The sequence below is a fragment of the Podarcis melisellensis genome (genome assembly GCF_964234715.1).
Source record: "Podarcis melisellensis genome assembly, chromosome: 11".
Classification (NCBI taxonomy): domain Eukaryota; kingdom Metazoa; phylum Chordata; class Lepidosauria; order Squamata; family Lacertidae; genus Podarcis; species Podarcis melisellensis.
The window spans coordinates 32,245,195-32,262,368 of NC_138543.1; the positions used below are offsets into that span (position 1 = coordinate 32,245,195).

The 17,174-nt window shown below is 41.8% G+C and overlaps 1 long non-coding RNA gene across 1 annotated transcript in view; it reads right to left on the bottom strand.

Moving 5' to 3' along the window:
• Positions 1-1,835: 1,835 nt before the first annotated feature.
• LOC309379939 overlaps positions 1,836-17,174 on the bottom strand; it is a 61,173-nt gene continuing 45,834 nt past the window's right edge. The window contains exons 2-3 of the long non-coding RNA XR_014172691.1: positions 4,833-4,945; positions 1,836-1,957 (exon numbers count right to left, since the gene is read on the bottom strand). This is a non-coding gene — a long non-coding RNA (uncharacterized lncRNA). The remainder of the gene's footprint in view (positions 1,958-4,832; positions 4,946-17,174) is intronic.

Genomic DNA, 17,174 nt, shown 5'->3' on the forward strand with positions numbered 1-17,174 from the left:
GAGCAGAGCCTCCTGCCTGCATTTGCTCTATAAGACGCACACACATTTCCCCTTACGTTTTAGGAGGGGGAAAGTGCATCTTATAGAGTGAAAAATACGGTGAATAAGCACTTAACCTTGATCTGTCCTGAATCTTCCAGCATTCAGCTTCATTGTATGTCCATGAGTTCTAGTGTTATAAGAGACGAAGAAAAACTTTTCTCTTTCCGCTTTCTCCATACCATACACTGGTACCTCTGGTTGCGAACGGGATCCGTTCCGGAGTCATGTTTGCAACCTGAAAGGAACACAACCTGCATCTGCTCATGCGCGTGACATCATTTTGCACATCTGTGCATGCACGAGTGGTGAATCCCAGAAGTAACCCTTTCCAGTACTTCTGGGTCGCCGCAGGACGCAACCTGAAAACGTGCAACCTGAAGCGAATGCAACATGAGTAATGATTGTAGTTGTATAAGCTTCTATTGTGTCATCTCTTGCTTACCTTTTCTCTAAACAAAAAAGCCCCAAATCAGTGGTGTAGCATAGGCGGAGGGTGTCACGGGGTGGTTGCGCCAGGCGCAAAATTGTTAGGAGGTGTTGTGTTGCCTCAGTACAGCTGCATGCTTCCCTTGCTGGGCTCCGTTGAAAACGGCTTCTCCATGCAAACCAGGAAGTGACCTCTCCAGACAACAGAACAATTCTTCTTTCCTTATCTCTGCAGCTGCAGTCTTCTGAGTGATACAGACACCATTAGGCAGTTTAATGCACATGCATACTCCATCCATTTCCTCCCTCCCCTCCACACAGCCCGGGGCTGTGCAACCCACACTACGCTCCAACTTTTCCTTGAAAGGGAACTGCTGCATCCCCTTTCATTCTGGTTGCCATTTCCCAAATCTTTTCCACCTCTGCAACCTCCTCTTTGAGGCCAGGCAACTAGAACTGTAGACAGTGTTACAATTGTGGTTGCACCATAGAGTCATCTAATGGCATTATAAAACCAGCAGTTTTCTTTTTCGTTCCTTTCCTAATGACCCCTAGCATGGAATTTGCCTTTTCCACAGCTGCTACACAATGGGTCCACATCTTCAGACACACTCAGATATACAGCAGCAGCAGCAAGAACGCTTGGGTAAGGCTGCTTGTCTGTGAGGGTGTCTGTTGCTGGATCAGGATGTTTAGCTTTCATAACACCAGTGCAGAAAATCACATCTCATATTTCTCTCAGGGGCAGATTTAAAATTATACCTATCAATCCACTCTGGTTCTTGATTTGTCTCAAAAGTAGCAACCTTATTCCAATGTAAGCAGAGCTAAATTTCATTTTGAAATACAGGAGCTACACATTAGTTTCCCAAATCAGATGGTGACTTGTAATAAATATTTTAAATCTGAATTTCATTCCTACCAACAGCAGACATTTCAAGATTATTTATGTTTAACCTAACAAAGCCATGTCAGCAGAGATAAAAATTATGCCAGAAAAGATCAGTCAGTATAATCCTATAGAATGATAGAAGATGACTTTATTCTTGCCATATTTTTACCTGGCTGAGCTAACTGCAATCTTTTTATTGTGGTTTAGAAGGCATATATAAAACATACATTTCTGAATGCGGCTCTGCTTTCAATTTATTTGATTTGTGGAATTAATCAGATTATGCTAATATTTAACAGAGGTTTTTTTAAAAAATAATAATCAGATTTTATTCCTCTTGGCTGCGCTCAAATGAATCACATCCCTTGCATTATGTGACATTTTTCTTTTTCTTTCTGAAAGGCCCATGGGCATTATCTGAACATTCTTTAACTTGTATAACATCAAATGTGCATTTCTCTATCATCTTCCAAAGTGGTTTATTGAGGTGAAACTGAAGACTGCATGAAAAATAGAACAAAACAAAAACATTATTTGATATGATTAATGTCTGTTCAGGGAGAGGATCATGTCACCAGAATTCTTCATGCCATCAATCTGAAAAAAACACGAAATGTTTCTAAATGGCACAACCCTGTGATTCTAGTGCTCGTATTACCACAAAAGGCAGTATTTGCCTTGTTTGTATGGAAACACGAACACAGCACCCACCTCTTTACAATTGAACCACAATGCCTATAGAAAGGAGGTTGGTTCCCCTCACATAATGATACTGAAGCATAGGAGTCTCATGAGATTAGAGATTTGGCCTGGAGGCTGCCTCATAAGACTTCAGACAAGGTGCACTACAGACAACTCCCAAATGTCCTGTTTAACGAAGACATTCTGAGAAAAGCAGCTTAGTTGTGAAGACAGTAAGAAAATCAAGCAACCCCAAAGTCAGGAATACCCCCAGGCTGAGCTGTCCATGGCCTGCAAACAGTAACTCCACAGAGGAGTGATTCAGGTTTTATCCTGTTCCCTCCCACTGGAGTCAACGGGGGTGGGGATTACACCCCATCTTATTGTGGTCAAGTTTCCTACTAGGGTAGTGGGCAAGGGATAATTAGGAATCAGTATAGGTTTGTCCCTCTCCTATGCCACTCACAGCACATCCACAACGTTTTCCACTCTGGTTATATTCATTTCATTCATTCATTTGCTATATTTCTAGGTCGCCTTCATCAGTTTCCATCAGAATCACAGGGTGGCATACCGTATTCATATTTAAACAAAGAAAACAATTATAAAATGAAAATCAAAACAATTGATGCAACCGAACAGTTACAACATCAGTTACCACAACTATTTCACTGCAGCAAATGTGACACTTCTAATTCATGTCGGTCTCTTCAAACAATTCACCTCAATGTCCCAATAGCCTGGGTGAAAAGATAGGTCTTAGGACAACAACAGAACCCTACTAGTGAAGATGTCATATGCAAGGGGAGGGAATTTCAGAAGTTTCCTTAGATGAATCTGCAAATCTAATGCTTTTATGGATTTTGATGTTAACAAAAAGAGTGTGTGTTTAATATTGTTGTGTATGTGTTTTATTTTACAGTTCCGTTTTTACAGCTCTCCTTTTCCACACTTGCTAATTTCCACACCTCATCTAAGAGCTCCCTTTTTAGGATAGATTTATGGAGAGACTTGTTAACATGGCAATAACCACATTTTTCACTCTCCTACTGCCTGTCAGCACCTACCTTATAGGGGCACTAGATGATTCAGACTCAGCTGATCAGGCACACAGAATGACTTCTCTACAGACAAAGGTGAGCTTCTGCCATTGCAATGAGAGCAGAAAGAGTTTTGTTTGCAAGTGGGGAATAGGACTATGTGTTCTCAGAGACTAGAAGCATCTGAACACCAGTTAGAACATATAAGTTTACCTCCTTCGCTTCCTATCTCCAATCAGCATGTAGGGTAAGGGTGGAAGCATTTCCATAAGAAACCCAGAACTTGCTGATTTCCATACAGTTCTGGGTTCATTCTAGAAAGAGCAGAGCAGGTGTGTGTCACATCCTGCCTCAAGTGGCCGCAAGTGCTCCAAAAGGGCAGCAATGTCACCACTGTTTTGGTGTGCTGGAGACTTTGAAGAACACCAGGTAATGCACAGCACAATCTGAGAGATGTCTCTGGGCCTTGCCAAGCTTTGCTTTGTACTCAAAAACTCTGCTTACAACTGTGGCTGAAAACGTATTGCTTGAACTGTATCATATTTTGAAGGTATATTTTAGCTCAATAGCCTACCATGTTTTCAGACCTGGCACTAAGGATGCTCAAATCTTTCAATTTAAGTTTTTCTTAGCTTCTCATTTTTCCACTCTTAAGACGAGCTCTGCACATTAGTTTGCATATTTTAAAAAATTAACAAATCTCCATGAAAATTCAGCTGCATTTTAGTGTGAATTTCTCCACCTATACATATCTTTGTATGCAATTTTGTCTAATACATACATTTTTGCAAAGCAATTTTGCCTTATATAATGCACTTGTGCATGTTATTTTCACTAATATGTGTATTTTTATAGGCACTTTACCCCAGTGTGCATTACTTTGCTAGAGAACTGTGTTACAAAATTCAGAGAATTGCAAATTTCAAAGGATAACTGTGTTTCAGTACACATATTGTTCTGGGAAGTGTGAATTAGTTAGGTTCACCTTATGAACTGGACTGAATTTCTTCCCCATCAGTATCTGGGTCCCACTTTTAAACCAAACATGCGTTTTGAGAATCCATTTCTTAATTTTGTACCCTATTTTTGTATGGTGGCAGCACTGTTGCTATAACCCATCTTAGATCAGGCCACAACTCAGTAGTGAGACCCAACTCACCAGTCAAAGACCAAAGGCATAGCTGTCCTTTCCTACCATCCCTTGTTCAGGAGAAGAAAACCTCCATCCCTTGCTCAAAGCATATTGTTTGTGCAAACTGAAGCAATGAATTGCCAACCTGCTTGCTCACTGGCCTGTTCTCCTGGTGATTCAGTTTGAATTGTCTGTCCTTTCTGTAAATCTTAATGCCTCATTAGATTGCATTAAAGATGACAGTGCCTATTGATGGTAGGTCTGAAAACCAGAGATTATGGTGTCATACAACACCAGGCAATATATGAGTCATTCAGCCCCTTTGAAAGTGTCTCACATCTGGCTGGCAGTGAATGGAGCCACTGTCAAACCATTTGCTGTTGTAGTACCTGGTTCCTTATGTTCCAATTACAAGTTTTGAATGAAGGAGTTAGGAGAGTCTGGGGAATTGTGGCCGTAGTTCACACAAGCTAGCTAAACAAAGGAAGCCCTGTTCCTCATTATGCTCCTGCACTTAATTAGGAAGTGAGTTTGTTGATCGCTAGCTGCATCAAGAACCACTCATTTATAGCAGAACAGTTTAGCGATTCTATGAAAGTTTATTTCAATGACATCTTACACTTTGGCCAGGAGGGAGAGGCCTTTGTTTCATCTGAAGTGAAATATGTTTCTTGTAGTCATTTGCCTTGACAGGAGGAGGAGGAGGAGGAGGAACAGCCGTGTTTTCTTTCACTGGGAGGACACATAATGGAACAGGAGGGGAGAAATGGGAAACATGTCATTGCAGTAGGCAGTTAATTGTTTTAGGAATGGCACTTTGTAACATGGGTGCTTGAAGATGCCGCGTTGGTGCCGTTCCCATAACTTTTGGCTAAGAGATCAAGGTCAAATCACTTACAGGTCTGACAATTTATCACTCTCTGTTTGGAAAGTGCTGATTTTACTGGTTTATAAAACAATGTAATGCTTTCTCTCTGGACACGCTGAAGGCTATCTCATCTGGGAGGCTGATAATTCAATCAGCAAGCAAGAGAGGCAGAATGCAGTTGGCTTATGCTGAAGATGCCTCACCACAGAGGAAGTAATTGTTGTGGCCATCCTCTCCACAGAAAATGCACGCACAGTCCTTTTCCATTACCTAAGGATGCCAGCCAATAACCCATTTAAGCAATGCTTCGTTCCCAGGTCTAGCAGAAATAAATGGCTAAGGAAATGCCTTGCTAAAAAGCTGATTACATTCCACTACGCTGAGAATGAAAATCACCTGAAAAAAAATGTTCATTCATGGCCCAAGAGTAACATTAATGTTCACCTATGTTTCTGCAGTTTGAATGTATGAATAGAGAAGCTATTAAAGCAATACCAATATTCTCTTCTCTTTCTTGGCTGTTTCCCCCCTACTGTTTTAAGCCAACTCCATTATCTAGCTGTGTGCTGTTTCAACCTTAGGTCAAAGAGACCCAGAATGTCAAGGGTCCAATATAAGGCAGTGAGTGCACAAGAAAGAACAAACCTTTTCATTAAAGAAAATGTTTCAGTTTTAGGGCAATACACACACACACACACACACACACACACACACACAAAGCAGAGAGAGAGAGAGAGAGAGAGAGAGAGAGAGAGAGAGAGAGAGAGAGAGAGAGACTGAGGCAAAATGCCAAAAAGAATTAGAGCTCTTCCACAATTCTTTGCGCTGGCCATGATTTTCTGTGTTTTACTTCTTTTGTTCCCTAACCAGTTTTCTAATATGACAGCCTTCCCCACCCACCGCAAGTGCCGGTTTTGACCTATAAAACTTTATGCAGCTCAGGACCTCAAGGATTGACTCTTCCCACATAAACCAGCCTGGCCCCTGCATCAGGGGCATAGCATGGGGATGTCAGGGGGGCGTAGTCCTGTGTGCATGAGTTTAAGGGGGCTGAGTCACGGTCCCCCACACAGGGATCCCCGTACTGCCCTGCCTGCCACCTGGTGTCTCTGGGCCTTGCCATTGCGCCCCCAGCCCCCTTGATGAATGGCTGCCCGGCCAGTGATGGGGGATATGCCTGCCAAGGGCCACGTCGCCTGGCTCAGTTCCCCGCTGCACCAGCAGGCATCACTAACCATTAAGCCTCACTAATCATTAAGCTTGCTAGTAACAGCAAAGCGGAAGAGAATTCAGTGGAAGACACAAGATTAGTGCAGCATAATAGGAAGACTGGGGTGGGGGAGAAGACTTGAGTGTTCATTGGTAGTTGAAACATTGGTAGTTCAATCAATTGTGTCTAAAGTCTAAAGCTGAGATTTAGCACATTGTTATTAATTATGGAGCAATCAGGTTTGGCAAGCACAAATGTATTCAATCACAGCATTTCTATATCAATTCCCCATAGCAAAGTGAGTGCATGTTTGTCAAAAGAATGTTAAATGTTCTCCTTTATGTGATATCTTTTAGTGTATACGAGGTCAATATAACTTGATATTCAGTTGAACAGGGCAAGTTATATAGCTCTGGGTGACCTAGCTCAATGACAAAGCACACGCAGAAGGTCCCACGCTCAAACCTGGTATCTCAAGGAAGGATGGGAAAGGACCTCTGGAAAGCTGGTGCCGGTCTGTGCGGAACCTGTCTCCATCCAGATGTTGTTGGACTCCAACTTCCATCATCCTTGACCATTAGTCATGCTAGCTAGGGCTGATGGGATTCAGAGTACCACAGCTACTGGAGGGCCAAGGTATCCTCATTACTGGTTTAGACAATACCTAGCAAGTTAAGTAGACTAATGGTCTGATACAGTGTAAGGCAGCTTCCTGGATGAACTAAATGACTGAAGACCGTCATGGGGAACCTGTGGTCCACCTTATGCTGTTGGACAACAACTTCTATCAGCCTGAGCTAACATGGCCAATGATTAGGGATGATGGGAGTTGGAGTCCGACAACATTTGGAGGGTACTATGTGGGCTAACCTTGCAGTATGAAAGTATTATAGTTCATAAAAGCCACATGTTTCCAATGCCTCACCAAAGTGTGCTTGCAGCATCTAACATTCAATGCAGTCTTTTAAAGCTCCTGGACAAAGCAAATTGCAGCATTAAGACTACCACTTTCAAACTTCTCCCGTGTGCTTTCTTCACACCAAGAGACAGAGAAAACAAAATTCTCAGCAACACTCAAGAACAGACAGTGTGTAATCCTAAAGTGCTACTTCTATAATACTTAGCTTTTGGTGGGCTGGAGTTTTGCTTTTCCTTCAGGAAACCATTAATCAGATCCCCAAGTACAGTAATTGGACCATGTCCAACAGGCGCTGAACTAGGCTTCCCCTCCTGTTGTCTCAGACATAATATGACCAAAAAGGGAGTAGACAGTGGGAAATCAAGATTTAAAGCACCGTGTTTCCAAGGCATTGCCAGCAGAGAGTATTTCGTTCTACTACATTATTGCAGAATCATAATTTGGGCTAATAACACACTTGATCTCAACAATCAATGGTAGCCTCGCCTCCGCCTGCATTCTCCTTGCATTCTCAGTGCATTAAGTGCAGGCGCAGGCTGCTCTGTCTGCTGCAGCCACTGCCAGCCCAAGCTGGGAAAAGAGGCACACGGGCGCAGCAGTGGCCCTACATGCCCGCACACGCGTGCCTTTTTCCCTGGCTCGGGCTGGCAGTGGCTCGGGCTGTCCTCTTTTTTGCTCTTCAAGATATGGCAACCCTCAATGAAAGCATCCGTGACAGATGACCCTCCAGCCTCTGCTTGAAGACCTCCAAGGAAGAAGAGTCCACAACCATTCCACTGTGTAGATCATGGCAGCTGGCCTGACTATGATAGGAGTTGGAGTTCAACAACTTTTGAAGAGTTCCCATCCCTACTATGTCCAACATGGCAATATATAAATATTAAGCAATTTTAGAGCCCACTGACGTCAATTAAATTGTTATGGTTAATATATATTTTAAAAAACTGTGAGTAAAGGAATGCATGGTGCTAAATCATACATAGTTTGCTTCAAAACTGAAAGCAGAGTTACAGCACAATCTATACATGTTTACTCAGAAGTTGCTGGAATAGGCAGCAGCCTTGAATTAACACTTACTGCATTGAGAAGAAAATGTCAGTAAGGGGTTAATGTATCTGGGAGAGGGGGCTGGGTGGCTTTGCTGGGTTGTGAGCTTAGTTTCAGTTTCCCCTTCCCTCCCTTGCTTGCTTCTGTTTGCAGCATGTAATGGATGATCATCTTAGTAAAGGAACCCATTTAAATCTTATAGCTATGCCTGTCTTGCTTGGAATAAGACAAAGAGCCTACACTGCAACAGAAGTAAGCCCCACTGTGTGCTCAATGGGGCTTGCTCCCTAGGGTTAGGCTTGTAGCCTTAACCTTCTGTTCCGGAGTAAAACTGGCTGCTAACCATACCAACCACTGTGACTAAATTGACTCCAAAAGCTGTGAATTCCATCAGAAAGATAAATTGAGGAAAGATCACCAGAGATGTTGTTTCGGGACTGGACATGCAAGCAGAACTGTTCCAAGTCTTTCCCCATAGCAGGAAGTTTCCATTCCAAAGCTGGGAATATAAGGAAATCATTCCTTATGCAAAATTCCCTCTCTTTTGTGTCAGGCAGATAACAAAGATAACTCCTTTGGTGGAACCAAGGGCACTCAGTTGGGGAGAACTTTCATTCTGCCACAAAAAAATAAATTCATAAAAATTCATTTTATAAATGTATGGATCCAAACAACTATAAGTGGAAGGGGAAAATATATTAATGTTCAGGGAAGTTTTTAATGTCTGACATCTTAGTGTATTTTTGGTCTCTGTGGAGGCTGCCCAGAGTGGCTGGGGAAACCCAGCCAGATGGGTGGGGTATAAATAAATTATTATTATTATTATTATTATTATTATTATTATTATTATAGTACTGTACTAAACACTCAGACCCTTCAAGTGTCCCTATTTTCTAGGGACATCCCAGATTTAGAGAAGCCATCCCAGTTTCTGATTTGATCCCAGAATGTCCTGCTTTTCCTTAGAATGTCCCTATTTTCCTTGGAGAAATCTTGAAGGGTTTGGAGTTATGTGACCCCCAAGCCAAGGAGATAAGTTTAGGGTTGCCATGTTTCAAAAAGTGAAAATCCGGATGCAAGAGTTGTTCAGCTTTTTTGCAGAATCTCCCCCCAAAATATTTGACAGTTATGTCCGGGAAATTGCAGACATATGGCAGCAAACCTTTAAAAGACATTTGAAGGCAGCCCTGTATAGGGATGTTTTTTCATGTTTAATGTTTCATTATATTTTTATATAGGGTGGACGCCACCCAGTCAGATGGGTGGGGTACAATATTGTTGTTGTTGTTGTTTGTTGTTATTGAATTGGACGTCCCTATTTTCATAGGAGAAATGTTGGAGGCTATGCTTAGTGCCATAATGCAGCAGTGATGTGTGGAATAAAATATCCTGAAAGATGGCTGAGCTGGCTGGCTCATATCCTGAACAGGAGTACTCCACGTTGCTGGTCCTACTTGTAAATAGATGCTTACAGAGCCTTCAGTGTTTATTCCTCCAGGAGGAAGCTGTCAAGCGGATGCTGTCAAAAGCAGCCCATTCAGAGAAGGGAGAATGCATCTGATTTATACACACTTGTAACTGTTGTTTGACAGAGAAGAAGGTCTGCAAACATAACTGCAGAGAAGTTTCCACCAGGTATAAAATGTTCTAAACAAATCTTTTTGTTGCACCAGCCAATTTTTTTTTTAAAAAAGAGCATTGTTTGGTTTAAATGGGTTTCTGGCTTAGGGCTCTTTTAAAAGGGAAAAAAGTCGGCCTTCACAATATTTCATAGGAAACTTCCATAAGTAAAAACATCCTAGGCCAGGAAATTTTATACTCATCCTCAGTTCTACCTCTTTAAAATATTTTAAGGGAAACACTGTTTGTTCTCTGTGACTGGTTAATTGCATTTTAATTTGGTAATTGCAAACAGATCCCAGTGTCTTAGCTTCCCCATAAGCATAATAAATATTAATGTGGTGGAACAAGGGATGCACTTGCGAACTCCAGAGGCAGGGATGGGAATTCGATTCGCTGATCATTTCTCCTGTATCACATGGTTTTGATTAAAGGCTCTCTTGAAACAGATGTAGTATGCAGGACATATATAATACATGCAGCTTCTATAAACATGAAATGCTTACCAATATATATTTCATTTTATCCATTTTAGTTCAAACCACGAAGCCCATTTGGCTCATATTTCTCCTAGCATTCATTCTAATTCTCAGTCGACCCATTGTAATAGATTCAAACAATGGGTTTGCTTAAAAAAAAAAAGTTTATCATGAAATTAGGAGAGATTCAACTCTACCATTCTATGACTTTCAGGCGTTGCAGTATATGAAACAGCACACTCTATTCAGCCTTCCAATGCATCCCTAGAAGCGTTTCTGCTGTGCTTATTTTATTTTTAAATTGCCCTAGTCAAAATTCCTGAGTTTATCCAGATTTGATTTTATTTGTAACATTTCTTACCCGCACTTCACAAAATGGTTTTACTTTTCTAAGAAATGTATTCTCATTTTATAGAAACTATTCTTTTGCTTGATTGTGCAAAGAGTAAGTGGTAATACGAGTAGTCTCTTCTAAGCTCACCTGAGGATTTATGTCATTAAATCACCACTTCCCATGTGTTTGAGATATATCTGTATATCTGTGCATGTGTGCACACATGCATGTATATACACGCACACATGTATAGACACACACACAAATGCCGTTTTGTGAAACTATCTGTTGCTTTCCTATATTAAGAAGCCTATCCTAGATCACTAAATAGGACCCTCCTACTAGCATAAGAGCGGCACTGATGAATCTGCATTTATTTATTTATTCTGTTAATTTAGTGAGGCAAGGGTGATTGAAGTCATGGATGTAAAAACAGCTTTATGGAAATCAGAATACCCATGGCTATAAACAGATGTTTTCTAGATTAGCAGCTAGTGAGCTTTGACATTTGTATAGTGAACTGTTTGTTTATCTATCCCTTGCTTTTTGTGCGTTTATAATCTGCCCCCTTCCCTCCACATTTCTTCTGCTTTCTGAAGCTGTAAGAGTTTACCAAAAAACCACTGCATTTGAAATAGTGGCTTTAAAGTCATCCATTCTCAGCATTCTTGATGCCAAGGGCATCAGCATTTCTGTTGAATGGTATTACCTATGATTCTTCACACAGTTCAAACAAAAGTGGCATGAGTTTTCACAGAACCATTCAGCAGTAATTTCCATAAAATCAATGGAGACTTAGACAACTTTTATATGTTTCATTCAGTAGCACGATTGCCATTGCCTCGGTGTTTGGTCCTAAACCATTCCAACTCACATGGATTGCTGGCATAGCTCAGTTGGTAGAGCATGAGTCTGCTAATCTCAGAGTTGTGGTTTCAAAAGATTCCTGCATTGCAGGGGATTGGACTAAATGACCCTCATGGTCCCTTCCAACTCTACATGTCTATGATTCTATGTATACATCTTCATGTCTATTCCTACTGCCAAAGTTACATCACTCCTACTATGGCTGATATCACCAGTGTGGGCAACTAAAATGGTGGCTGAAATATATGCAACATCTTTAACGCTAAAGGATGAATAAGACACTACAACTGTACAAGTTGAGATACACTATCCCCAACTATGAGAACTTTGACATTTTTTAAAAAATCAATAAATATTTTTGTTGATCCAGAAAGGTAGAAATGTGTCACTTTTGTTTTCAAAATCAGGCTTCTCAATCTACATTATTTGGCATTCCATTCATCCCTTTCTAGCCCATCTATTCTCTACCCAATCTAATGAGGACCATTTGAGAAACATATGGAGGAAAATGATGTCACCTCTTGTATGGTCTTCTTTACCAAAGTTTAAACAGAAATGACTGATGTCCGTATGTGCTAATTACTTAGAAAATGAATGGTTCTTTTTCAAGCGGTAGGCAGACAATGAGACACCCAGAAATATATATGGGGGGGGGATTCTGACCCTATTAATTCATTCTGTACTTCCTTTGAAGAAAGCCAGAAATAAACCAGATATCTCTCTGGTTTCCTCTATCAGCCTTGTAGATAATCCCACTTTGGTAACAGTCCATATGGGCAATGATCAATCGGTGGGAGTGGATTAACAGCAATCTGAAAACACACTGCAACAAAGGCTTTCCCTCGCAACCTGGCTCACAGTCAGAGAATTAGCTTTGTAAACTAATTGCTGACAGATGAAAGATAAATATGCTGTTATCCTAACAATGTTCTCTCACTCTTTAGAAAAGGGGGATGGCTTAAAGTTTAAAACACCTGGTTATAAAAGAGTAGTTCATTCTTTAAATACAGCAATCTAGCTTTTGCATAAAGTTTAGGACTACACTGTGCTTTTAAAATGGGAGTGGGATTGTCACACAGTAAAGCGTAAAAAATCTGGGGTTTCAATACCACTGGCTTTTGCTAAGTTTTTTCATAACTTCTTTTCATACTGTAGCTGTGGCAAGACATTACATCTCTTTGTCAAAGCTCACTGCAATTCTGGATACATCCCCTCCTTGGGGAGGATATACCATTTATTCTGAAGGAGAGGAAAGTAGAAGAGTAAATGTTTTTTCTAAATGTTCCATAGTGAGGTTATTAGAACTGTAGCCTATTTATGAAAGAGCTGCTGATATTCTATCGATGAATACATATAGATGACATCATCCTATGAAACCTGTGCAGTCAGGGGCATAGGAAGGGGGGCGGGGGGTGGGTCGCCCCGGGTGCCATCATGGAGGGGGGTGACAAATTATCAAGGAACAATTACTGCCCTACTAGGGCGGTTCATAAAAAAACTTTTTGGGAAAATGCCTGCTCAACAAAAGTACCATATTCTATCATCTCAAAAGTCTAACAAATTTTCCTATGGCATAAGCTTTCACAAGTTTCAATTCCCATCATTAGATACATGAATTATAACTCTCATTTGCAGGTATATACAGATTATTGTAAACGGTTGTAAATTTTGGAGTCAGAGCAATGAAATGCAAGAGGTGCAGATAGTGACAATTCAATCAGAGTTGAAATGTATTCAAAATATGCACAGAGGACACTAGTCTATGAAAGCCTATGCTGTCATAACATTTGTTAGCCTTTAAAATACCATAATACTCTTCGATGGTTCATCAATCAACAATTTTCACTGCACTAATGCAATGGAGTATGATCTACTGGGACACTCCTATGAATGGAATCTGTCCAAAATCACATAACACTCTGACACAGCTCAAATACATTTCAGGAAAATTTGTGCAGGAGGACTTCCTCGTGGACTTCTAAAAAGAGAACAAAGTACTGAAACTGTGGGGTGTGACATTATTTTTCCCTTTTCATAAGAAAGGAAATAAAACAGAATGTAATGATTACTGAGGAATATCGCTGCTGAACTGAATCAAAACAATGAACTTAGACGATGGACTGGAGAACTTTTGTCTTTTGAACAGTATCAGAAAAAAACTAAGCTGGAGAGAAGAAGAAATTGAAGAGGCATAATTAAAATGGTAATGCAAACAGGACAGGCTATTTACATTGCAAAAGCAAAGGGAAAGTGTCAGAAGGGAAACAAATATCAACTCTGTCCCTTTACCTTCCCTTCCTGCTACAGCTAAATAACTCTCTGTCTCGCCTGGTAGATATGCAACTTGATCTGTTTTGTTAGTAAGTAGAGCTGTGAGAACTTGGGAAAACCTGACTATAAAAAACCCCTTAATTATTATTTTTTTAAGTGCTCACAAGCAAACAGAGGGAGGCTAATTAAAGTCAACTCAAATCTTCAAGAATGAAAGAGAGAAAGGGAAAGTGTAATTAATTGTACTGAAGGTTCTCTCCAGAATATTCATTGAAAGAGGACACAATATGGCCATTTAACTGACACATTTTAGCATATGCACAAATCTTTCCTACTGATAGCAACACACTTCACATGCTTCAGAGATGCCCAGTGTGCCTATCCAATTTTCTTCCTTTGTCCTGTTTTTGGCTGATTACATGAACATCTAGCAAACAGTATGCAGGAATGTTTGCAACTCCCAGTGTGCTCTGAGGGCAGAATTACACGTCATAGGCATTGAGCTGAGCAGAGCATCCCTGCACCTGGCTTGCTTATTTACTTCTTTATGCCATTTAGTACTTATGCTTCTGTAGAGAAGCTGTTTAAGGAAAAGCTATTCCTATCACCCCCAACCAGCATGGCCAATGGCCAAGGATGATGGGAGTTGTAGTCCAGAAACATTTGGAGGACCACAAGTTCTCCTATCCCTGCATTAGATATTATAAGAAATAGATGCATAGATGCTTTTTTTGACAGCAGTTGCATCTCTCCCCTCATTCTTACTCCTGTTCTTTCTACATCTTTTCTAATTGTTTTTAAGGTACAACAGCGAACCAACTGAATAATAAATACATACAGATATTTATTTCCCTCTGGTAGTCCTCAGACTTTTGGTTTCCATGGAAGCCCTGTGGTGTGTATGGTTATGAGGTTTAAGCAAGAAATCTCTACTGTTTAATTCTTCAGAAGGAGATCACTTAGCTTACCAAAACAAAAGTGGGGTGGGGTGGGGTATGCTTAAGCAGGTGTGTCCAAAGTCCAGCCTGGGGGCCACTTGCAGCCCCTGGGCTGGTTTCAAATGGCTCCCCCTGCAATTTTGAAAAAGCAATCTCCTGCAGTGCCTGCCCACCAAAGCCATTTCCTTTTTGCAGGCTCGTCATGAGCTCTCCCCTCTGTGCGGGGGACGTGACTAGCCACCGCACCATTAGGGAGTCCCCAGCTGCATCACTCCTTGGGCCGACCAATCTGGTCAGCCAGGGGGCGTGGCTAAACAAATAAATAAATAAATACTACAGTACACGTTCGGGACATTGATGCTGCAGCGATGACAGTGGCAGAGGGGCGTCCGCCGCCTTGACCCAGTGCCAGATTTATGTATAGGCTAAGTAGGCTGAAGCCTAGGGCCTCTAAATCTAGGGGGCCTCACCAGGTGAGGGTCAGATGCCTTGTCAATCCCAGCAGGCCTCCCCTCACATGGAAGACTTGTGTATAGTACGCAGATCTGAAAGGTCCACAAAGGGTAAACCACCCAAAAGGTATGCTGAAGAGTTTGCTACAACAGTCATAGCAGGGATCTCTCAGTTAGGCAGCACGGAGCCTCCCCATCAGAGCAACCCCGATCCCAATCCTACTTGCGTGCAAGCAGGAGGGGACGGGGATGTCTCAGGTAGCATGATGCCTCCCTTCCCACTGGAGCAGCCCCAATCCCAACTCCTACTTGCGTGCAAGCAGGACAGGACAGGGATCTCATCAGAGCAGCCCCAATCCCACTCTTCCTTGCGTACAAGCAGGAGGGGGTGGGGATCCCTCAGCTGCAGTCCAGAAGATCTGTTTCACCCTTCACATAAGTGCTAGCACGTTCACTTCATCAAATCATGCCTCAGTTCTCATGCTATCTGTTGTTGTTGCTGCTGCTGCTGCTGCATGTTGTAGTCTCCATCATCTAGGGCAACAGGTTGACAAAGGCTGCTGTAGAGTCTCAGGAGTTGAAGCAGCCCAGGAAAGGAGATGCCAATAATAATGTAGAGCTTGTTTCTTTGAAGCTTGACCACAGTCATTGTTCCCTTCTGTCTCAACACCTAAGTGCAAATGTAAGTTAAACCCAACAAGTAAGCTCAATAACTTTGGCCGGTCCTCACTTCATCAAATCTGGCCCTCTTTGAAAAATGTTTGGACACCACTGCTTAAGAGGATGGTTAAAGCCTTATATTGGGTGATCTAGCACAAGAGTGATGAATTTGTGGCCCTCTAGCATGTTAAAGTGCAAGTAGATAAATAGGTACCACTCCAGTGGGAAGGTAAACGGTGTTTCCGTATGCTGCTCTGGTTCACCAGAAGCGGCTTAGTCATGCTGGCCACATGACCCAGAAGCTGTCTGCAGACAAACACCAGCTCCCTTGGCCAGTAAAGCAAGATGAATGTCGCAACCCCAGAGTCATTCAAGACTGGACTTAACTGTCAGGGGTCCCTTTACCTTTACCTAGATTATGTAGGCTGTAACTTCCACCATCATCTCTGACCACTGGCCATGCTGGCTGGGGCTAATGGGAGCTGAGTCCAACGACATCTGGAAAGCCCTGAGATAGCCAACCCAGTTCTGCAAGATTACATTTCAACAATAATTGAAATGATGACAGAAGAAACCCAGCAGGTGGATACAGATGGGCACATTAAAAATAGAGAGAGAATTGTAGTCAGTGGACTTCAAACACTAATTGTTAATATGTTGTCAGGCTTTATGCAGGAATTTGGCAAAAAAATGTAGTTTTGGACTGGTTCACATTTCATATGATTCTTCAAATGCACACAATTCCTGGCATGAAACCTAGTTATTAACCATGTCCCAAACCAAAATTTAGTTCAAGGAAGATAAGCATGCAATAATAAGTAAAGGGCAAAGTACCAGCCCAAAGCACTGGAGAAACAGCTGTTCACTTCAGCCTGACATCTCACACAACCAAGATGTGGGAAAACATCTTCAACAAGATACAACATTATTTCCACATAATTGGGAAGGAAATTGTTTGTCTCTTGTTCTCCAGCACCAAACTGAAACACTGTCATATGGATTGCCCAATTTGGGCAAGCCCAGCTGCACAAGTATGCTAAACCAGTGGCTTTGGTCAGCCATAGTTTTAGAGATGCCCATGAAGCAATGTTCTCAATAGACTGCAGTTATTTGAGCCATCAGCAGTGAAAGGAAAGGGAGCGTCCTCTGCTGGGGGTGGTCTTGCCCCTTGTCAAGATAGGGATGAGGCAAAGCTGCTGGAGCTCCGGCAGCAACCTAGCAGATAATCACACAGTTGTGGGCCACTGCCACCAGTCTGGAGCCCATGCAACTTCATTGTCACCTTGCCCAACCGCC